Source organism: Phyllostomus discolor, chromosome 1, assembly GCF_004126475.2.
Source record: "Phyllostomus discolor isolate MPI-MPIP mPhyDis1 chromosome 1, mPhyDis1.pri.v3, whole genome shotgun sequence".
In the NCBI taxonomy this organism is placed as follows: domain Eukaryota; kingdom Metazoa; phylum Chordata; class Mammalia; order Chiroptera; family Phyllostomidae; genus Phyllostomus; species Phyllostomus discolor.
Genome location: NC_040903.2, coordinates 37937455 through 37946692, shown reverse-complemented (window position 1 = coordinate 37946692; position 9238 = coordinate 37937455).

The window sequence follows — 9238 nt, the reverse complement described above, 5'->3', positions numbered from 1 at the left end:
CTCTGGGAAAAGTGAAAGTGCTGCATATGTTGATTTTGTATGTTGTTAGCATTTATGTAGGGTGACAAGAAATGGTTGATCACTCTATCACCTTAAACATATTAGGGTCCTGAAATTAGGCTTTACTGCTTTAACATAAAGCCTATATACATTAACAAAGGAGTAGAAATCTTTTTTAATAAACAATTTCTGTAATTTTGAAATACAGGTTTTTACATCTGGTAAACCTTCAATAAAGTAATATTATTCAATTAAAATTTATAGTCCACAAAATTTAATCTTATCTGTAATTAAATCACAATTAGGCTTTAATTATCCTAATGAAAGATTTGTATCATCTTCTTATGATGATCTCCCCTGTAGCTTGTTTTAAATTAAATCTACTGGAAATAATAATTTATTTTGATGTATGTTCAAGTTTCTGCATCTCAGACTTGGAACCCTTCAAAATATTTCTTTTTTTAAATTTAAACTACTCAATTACTTTTTACGTTTGTTTAGTTTTTAATATTTGTGAAAATATTTCAAAAAAAAAGAAAATACTAGTGTAATTTTTATTTTGTTCATTTACAAAAATATCAATAACCATAACCACTTAGAATAAAACTGAAGATACCAATAAATAAAACACTACTCTGCATACATAGAGATCGTGGAGCAGAAGGAGCCAAAATGTAATTTTGTTTTGCTTCTGACATTCTTCTGATAGAGCTGGAAATCCTATGGCATTACTATATGAAGACCTGTGACTTCTTGGCTCAAGAATATGTAGGACCCCAGAATATATTCCATAAATATTCATCCTCAAATCTTTGTGAACCTAGGGGGGGAATGTTAGGATTCTTTTTTGTTGTTGTTATTGTTTTGTTTTATTGCTAGAATTGTATATATTTTGCTCACTGTTCTCCCTTCCAGTAATTATGTGCACGTGTGGGCTTGTGCATGCATGTATCTGTATTGGAAGATAAGGTCAGCCATTCATACTCGAATAAAATACTTAAGCGCAAATGCATGCCTGGAAAAAATTCCCACAATTTTATCCAAAAGACTGTTTCAAACTGGTGGCAGCATTCTTTCTTTCACATGTGACTATTCACTTATTTATTTGTATGCATTGTAGTGGAGTGTATCCTTCAGCTCCAAGCCTTTAGGCTTGGTGAGAATAACAGCTTTTCCGGCTATCTCTTGCTAATCCTGGATTAAACCTAATAGCATTTTTATTTCTACTCTTTTTTTCTTCAAAAAGAGTTTTCATCAAAACCAATTTAATTATGTTTTCAAGGACACGTAAGTGTTTAGAAAAAGCGGTGTTTCCCTACTTGCAATTTTCAATCTTACAGACTGAAATTCAGGACCTTGGTAAGTAGGAGAGAAGAGCAGAAGAACTAAACATTCAGTTCTGATTTTATAATATTTACCACTGAGGATTATTAAGGAAAAGATAGAAAGTAATTGTAGCCAGTAGAAACCAGAAGCTTTGTAATATTGATTGAATTGTGAGGTTAATACTTGCTTTTGATTAACATTCCACTGATGAGATAGGAATGGATGTGAGTACAGATAAACAAAAAGTTAAGGTCATTTGGCTGTGCAGCAAGGTTTGGCTATGGGACAGTGAATTTTATGAGGCCCATGTTTCAGAGAGACTGGGCAAACTGGACCATTGCAAGAACTGATGCTTACACAGATGTGTTTGTCCACCTTTCTCCTCAAGCCAGATTCTGCTAAGACTGCTGTTTTAGCTGGAGAAATATGAAGAGTAACCTAGGATATGCCAATCCTGGTACTCAATCCCCTGGGCACAACTGGTATAGAGTAAAGTTTAAGAACCAAGCATGGTGAATCTGAGCCCTTTCTTGTGGTAGTTCTAACTTAAGAGCTCTTCCATGTTTCCACGGAGCTATTTGACTGCATGTCCAAGGCTGCTGCCAACACGACTCTGTCTACAAAAAATACTGTCCTGTTGCAACAATAAGAATAGGGAACAGTTCTTGAGCATTTATTATGTGCCAGGGACTGTTCTAAATACTTTGGTAACTTATGACTTTAACTTTATTATCTCAATAACTCTATTTGGTTGATTTTTTTAATTATCCCCATTTTACAGAGGAAGAAACAGATACAAAGAAGAACTTGCTCAAAATCATAAGACTAGAAAATGGGGGAAAGAAAGCTTTTAACTCGCAGTCTAGATTCAATGTCTAGATATTTACCTGCCATAAAATACTGCCTTTCTGTAGAAAAGAATCAAGCTAGCACACAGGGAAAAACAAAAATCAGATATGCACAGGGTGCATGCAGAAGGCAAGGCAACCGATTGATGTTTCTATCCCTCCCTTCCCCTGTCTCTAAAAAATAAAATAAAATAAAATTTCAAGAAATTTGGGTTAAGTGCTGAGGCAAAGGCTGACCTGGGAATATTAAAAGAAAGAAGGCAAACAAGGGAAAGGATTGACTGATGAGTAAATCTCGAGACTGAGTGGGAGAAGATGTTACTGATTTATGGAACAAATAAAAATCAGACAGAAAACAAATGACCTTTGTGGAACACAGAAACAAATGGGGGGTGTAAAGTTAAGATTAAACATAACAGAAGACTGAGAATGAGGTTGAGAGGAAGATTTAAGAAGAGAAAAGAGATCCCATATTTCTATGACATGGGATGGCATTTAGCCTGAACCTGAGGGAGATGGGTCGTGGATATGGTTAGATGGAGGTGATAGTTGGCTAGAGGAGAGGAAAGTTTAATTACAGCTTTGTGAAGAATAATAGAAGATAAAATTACCCATGCTTAAGCCAGTAAGTAATATACAGCAAGCTAAGCTAGGAGTTATATTGAATAACTTCCATTTATCATTTATTATGCATTTTGAATAATAAAAAATATCCATCAACTCACAGGTTCATTCTATGGCATATAGGCAATTCATTTCACAAAGTGAAGAATTTTGGACAGCTGTGACATTGTGATAAATACCAAGTAGATATGCAGTCTGATAAGTTAAATATCCAAGGAAAAGTTGTCGTGTCTTCTGTTCCATGTAAATAATTCCTGATATCTGTCTGTGAATCCTGCTTGATGTAAATGAATAACTGACTCCTTTCTAATATGATAGTATTCATGGACCTCGAAAATGGTGATAGAAACCTGGAAGTTTTGAATAAGAATTTTTTTTTCAGAGTTCAGCTTTTTATTGAATGTGCTACACAAGAGGTTTAATAACAAAGACCAAAGCCCATGTCATCGTCAGACTCCTCAGATGCTTCTTTGCTTGCATGTTCTTTTCCTCAGCTGGGGCAGGTCCACTGCCCCTACATTGTAGATGAAGCTCCCAATGTTCACCTTGGCCAGAGCCTTTGCAAACAAGCTTGGCCAGCGAGGTTCAACATTTACACCAGCTGCTTTAATGAAGGCATTGGTCTTATTCTCCATCACCGTCACCTCATGGTCTGCAGGATAAGGGCTGAGTAGATGCAGGCAAACTCTGAAAGGGAGGCTGTGGTGTGGGTGAGTGCTGGAGGAGCACTGCTGGGAGTGGTAGTTCCCAGGTGAAGTGAGGGCCTCACCCCAAAGCAACCTTGGCTTCAATGACGGGACCGAGCACATTAGCAGTAGCTGTGAAAAGGGGCTGAATAACAACTTTTGCTCTATGAATTAAATTGTGAAAATATGATTTAATAATTCAATTGACTTTCCTTTGAACAATATAGGACCTATCTTTTTTTTGAGATAAGTTTTTTTTTTAAGATTTTATTTATTTATTTTTAGAGAGGGAAGGGAGGGAGAGAGAGAGAGAGAGAGAGAGAGAGAGAGAGAGAGAGAAACATCAATGTGCGGTTGCTGGGGGTTATGGCCTGCAACCCAGGCATGTACCCTGGCTGGGAATCGAACCTGAGACACTTTGGTTCCCAGCCCGCGCTCAATCCACTGAGCTACGCCAGCCAGGGCCCAGGACCTATCATTTTAAATTAGGAGAAAACCTCATTTAAGTGATTCGCTAGACTCATCTGAGGATAAGACATTTTTCTACATTGGGCTTTCCTATATATCTTTCATACTTTAAAAATGGTTTACAATATTTTGAGAGTATTTAAACACAATTAATGAAAATATTTATTCAATATTTATTGGACAGTTAACTCTGTGATTGTCAGCCCAAACTGCACATTGAATTGCCTGTGCCCTTCAAAAATTATTAATTAAAATTACTAATACCTGGGTGTCACCCCAGAGTTTCTGATTTAATTGGTATGGAGTGAGTCATAGGCTACTTTTTTAAAAATAAAGTTTCTTTGAGCCACTGATGTTAGGTAGGATAGATAGCAAACAAAGGCAGGGAGGAGGAGGGATACATGTCCCACCCTCTGACTCAGCAGTCCTTGACATTCTGTAGATCTTTTTACATTATCTGAGAAAGATTGTCTTTGAAACTCTGCTTTCATCCCAAGGCCTGAAAGACCTGACAAGGCCCATAGTGCCTAAAGGAAGAAGCCCATTAATACTTTTGGGTACTCACAACTCCCCTCCCCCTGGAAAGCTATATGTAACTTCTTCATCCTGTCCCATCCCACCAACTATGCAAGTCCTCAGGACCAAGGACTACGTTGCTTGGCACTCTTGGCTCTCTGGCCTCCTGGCCAGGCTGCCCAGCCTCAGGCCACATGGTCTCTGGCCACACTCCCACTTCCCACCCTGGCCCTCACCACCCCTGTGCTTGTTACCCCAGCTTTTGGCCACCCTTACCCTCACACCCTTTACCCTGCTTCACCCTGAACATGTGACTTTCATCCCCCGACCCTGACCTTAGCTAGGCCCATTCTCTTCCTTGAGAACAGATCAATAATAAACTGTGCTTGCATGCTAATAGACTTGCTGATCTTTAATTCTGTACTGTATTGGGGAGAAGAACTGAGTTTCTGAGAGTTTCTCCTGGAACACTGACAACATATGCTAGGGAGCAAGATCTGAAATGCTCCAGGGAATAACAGTTTTGCAACTTTTTTTGTGCATTTAAAATTAAGGAGGGAGACTAAGGAAGATTACATGGAGGTAGGAACAAGCAAGGTGGGGACTGGATTACAGGATAGTTAACAAAATTACGTGTTCTTTTGAGGGTGGTTGCAGCTTATTTCAAAGGTTGTGAGCCTAGATGCACAGAAACAATGGTCAGGACTTTCTTAAGGAAAAATAAGGATTTTACTTAAGAAATTATATGCCTGGGGAATGGCTATTACCATGACCTGCCCAGTTAGGAATTTATAATCAGATCACCCTGTGAGTTTACTTTCTAGAGAACCCTCTTTGTTCATCCACAGTTCCCCCTTGTGGCCATAAATCAGTTTGAAGCATGCATTGATGACCAGCCATTAGGTCAGAGTGTGGCCTCAGGGCCAGGAAGCCTCATTCCTAGGAAGTCTCAGTATCAGTATTACCTTGTTAACCACTGGAGATGGGGAGATAGTGTAACCACACAATCTGAGTTAAGGACCAAGTTTTCAGAAAAGGGAAAGACAAGCAAAAGGAAGGCAGTCAGGTCTCATGATTTTCACTGTGAACAAAAAAAAAAAAAAAAAAAAAAAACCACACTCCGGATGATGGCTATCCTTCGAACTATCATGATCTGAGTTTTGCCTTCCATTTCATTTTTCTGTCTTTGGCATCTAGTAGTATATTTACATAAACCAGGAGAAGAGCATTAATAGTTATCTTATGCATCTTCAGTAATTATAAAGATTTGGACTATATAGACAAAACTGAAGAACAAATATAATGATTATTGTGACTAATATCATTAGCAGACAGCTAAGGCCAATCAAACGATTGGTTTCAGAGTTCAATATTAATCTCTGGGTATACATACAGGCCTTGTAGATGTCCTCAGGTAGCTGTCAAATTCGGATGTCAATGGCTTCTCATTCTCAGCGAGTCTTTAATGTCCATAGACAGGGGTAGACATCCACTTGCAGTTAGGCATCTGATAAGTTTCCTTCCAATGAGTTTGAAGAGTGTCTTTTATTTGACATCCTTTCCAATAAACTTAATCTCCAGGTAGCAGTCAATGATCTTTAAAGTCTTCCTCGGTCCTGGGAGTTTGCTATGAAAGGAAGCAGTCACCAGCTTGGAATGCTCTTGAAGTGAGTTTATCAGACCTTGGCAATAGTGTAAGGTGTCTCCTTTCAATAATGTCAACTCATAAATTCCTTCACCTACGTGCAGCTTAAATGCACTGGGATGCATAAAAGAATACAAAAAAAAAAAAGGGCTGTTGGGAGCAGGGAAGAACCAAGTAGCCATGTTGGGTTTCCCATAAACTGACACTTTGTTTAATTTTTTTAAACCCATACAATATACCCTGGAAATTTTATCACTTATTTTAAAATGTTTGCTATGCAATTTCAAATCTTTTGAGGTGTTCCAGGGGCCCTTCTGAAAGATCACAATGTTATTCCTAAGTGTATTGAAATTTTAACCCTTAAAAATCTCAAAGTCTAATAAAAACTAGGAAGTAATCAATAAGTATTCATGGCATATTTATGAAAAAAATTTATAACCTCTATAAACATATTTCTTAGACATCAAGTGAATAATTAACATGGGCTGAATTCAAAGACACGTCTGTTTTACTTAAACCAACAAACTTAAGCTAGCTTTTATTTACTGAAGAGTAAATTTAGATCACATGAACTTAAAATGCATTTGAATTAGTTCTATATTTCTGAGAATTTTAAAATACCCAATGCTTACAAGTTATTTCCTTTAAATTAATTTTAACAATACCATCTGGAGGTAGAAAATTGTCTCACATTTACAATGTATGTATATAAACCTACACATAGAGACACAAACAGAGAACAGTTGGAGCCAAATTCTCTTTAGGAGGCATCTTACAATTTACATCTGTCCTTAACAAGTCAAGTTCCAAATGGCCTTCCCTGTTTTAAGAAGATCAGACTGCCATCTTTAACACCTTAAAGAACTGAGCTGACACCTAAACCACATCATAAATAGATTCAGTTATCTAACCTCTTTATCTCCCTTTTTTTATAATAATAAATCTTTTTACATAGTCTCATTTTTGCTTAAGGGAAAAAGCCTTTTTAACTTCTGAGACAGTCTCTAATAATTTTCTTTCTATTAATTCTGCATAATTTTATAGCTAGCTTTTTCTAATTGCACAGGGGTTAGGATGTGTTACTCATCTCTGCCATCCCCTATTTGGGGTCTGAAACAACTGTCGTCACCCCATTGGCTATTCAGGATGAAGAAGCAAGTATCCTTTTCCCTATAGCTAAAGAGAGTTAAGTCTCTCATTTCACCAGCAAATACTTTGCCCAGGCTGTCAGCGAGCAATCCAATTAAAAGTTGAAATTAAAAGCAGCAACTCATTTTTTTCACCCTCTGAGTTATTCCACCCTTATTCACCTTGAGGATTTTCTAGGAACAGTTCAAAGTCATGCCCTGCTACTTAAAACAGGAGGCCTGGGATACCAGAGAAACTCACCCAAGTCCACCCCAGGAGAAGTGAGGAGCCAGTGTGTACAGTGGGCCCTCACTTGTACCTAGCAAGCACCAGGTCTGGTCCAAAGGGTGGAGCTCAATGGGTTTCTTCAGAATCCTGCTATCTACACCAAGTAAGTATCCATGTAAAAACCATCCAAACCTGTACAGAATTTTTATGAGTTTATTTCAGCCTAAGTGATGACATATGCCAAGGAACAGTATCTCAAATATTCTCTTTAAGAAAAAAATGTTTTAGATACTTCTAAAAAAACCCAAAAAGGAGAAATACTGAGCTAATTATTTCATTGGCCCTCACAATACACATGAAAATAGGAAGATAAGTTTACTCATCTTTTTTCAAAATAAATGAATAAAACATAACACTGAATTATTGTGTTTTTCACAGAGATTCAAGTTAGTCTTCACTCCTCAATTTCAGATATTAATAAAATTAAGCTTATTTCAGCTTGAAGTTTTAAAACTGAAAGTATCATTAGTTATCATATTTAACCTTTTAGTCAATTTATGCATATATAGGTTACAACTGTAAAACAATGACCATTAATTTAAATATTTTATATTATCAAGACATAGCATGTTATACTTCAAAATGAAAATTTAAAATAAAAGACTAAATTTACAAAGAAAGTTTGTATTTGTTTCAGTTTGAATCTATTTCTTCTTTATTTTTCTGAATTAACTGAAGTAATAGAATTCTGATATTATCACTTACAATGGAAGGGTGAAAATTAACACAAAAGACTTTCCAAGATTGTGGAAGATGGCTAACTTTAAGAAGTATAAAGTTCAAGACAAAGAGCTTATATTTTAATACATCTCATCTTTTTTCCAATACTTAAAAATAACTGACAATATTTGGAATATGGCTTACTTGGTAGAATTAACATTATATACTAAATATAAAATACATTTTCTTACATATTACATAAGCAAATCATAGATTTCAAAACATAAAAGGCTTCAGTGAAGTTTCTTTCTCAAACTGAAAATATACAAAGAATTAATGTTTTGGATATTCAGACATGAGTCTTGTTTTTAGAGAATTGTGATTATTTGAAAGATCACATGAATTAGATAATAAGGATTACCTAATTCATAACTATTCATTTTTTTTAAATATTGAGATATGTTTTGACTTTAACACACAATCACTAATATGGACTAAATCTTGTGTTTCAGTTTAAGCATAAAATCTTCAGAACAAATTAATTAACATTCTCAATACTTCATTATTGATACTATAAAGCGTGTTTAATTATTGGGTTTTGGGGGGATTTTTTGAGACAGAAGGAGGAAGAAAGAAACATTCATTAATTTGTTGTTCCTTTTATTTATGCATCCATTGGTTGATTCTTGCATGTGTCCTGACTGACGATCAAACCCACAGCCTTGGTGTATCTCAACAATGCTGTAACCAGCTGAATACCAAGCCAGGGCTAACATTCTTCATACTTTCAACTCCGACATTTATTTTTTCTGCTGCTGTGACTGGGAGTAAATCCTGGACAAAGTACTTCAGGTTAGTAGAGAAGTGTGAGTTGACTTTTGTCCTTACCTGGCAATAAGTATTTTAGTGTTGAAATGAAACACATACAGAGGTACTTGTAGAACATAGTTTAGATCAAAGTCATTTTATATAACATTGATGAGACGCCATAGGAACTTAATTCCTGTCTATGTCAATTAGTCTTTGGTAAAATTGGTTTTGTTCTGTCA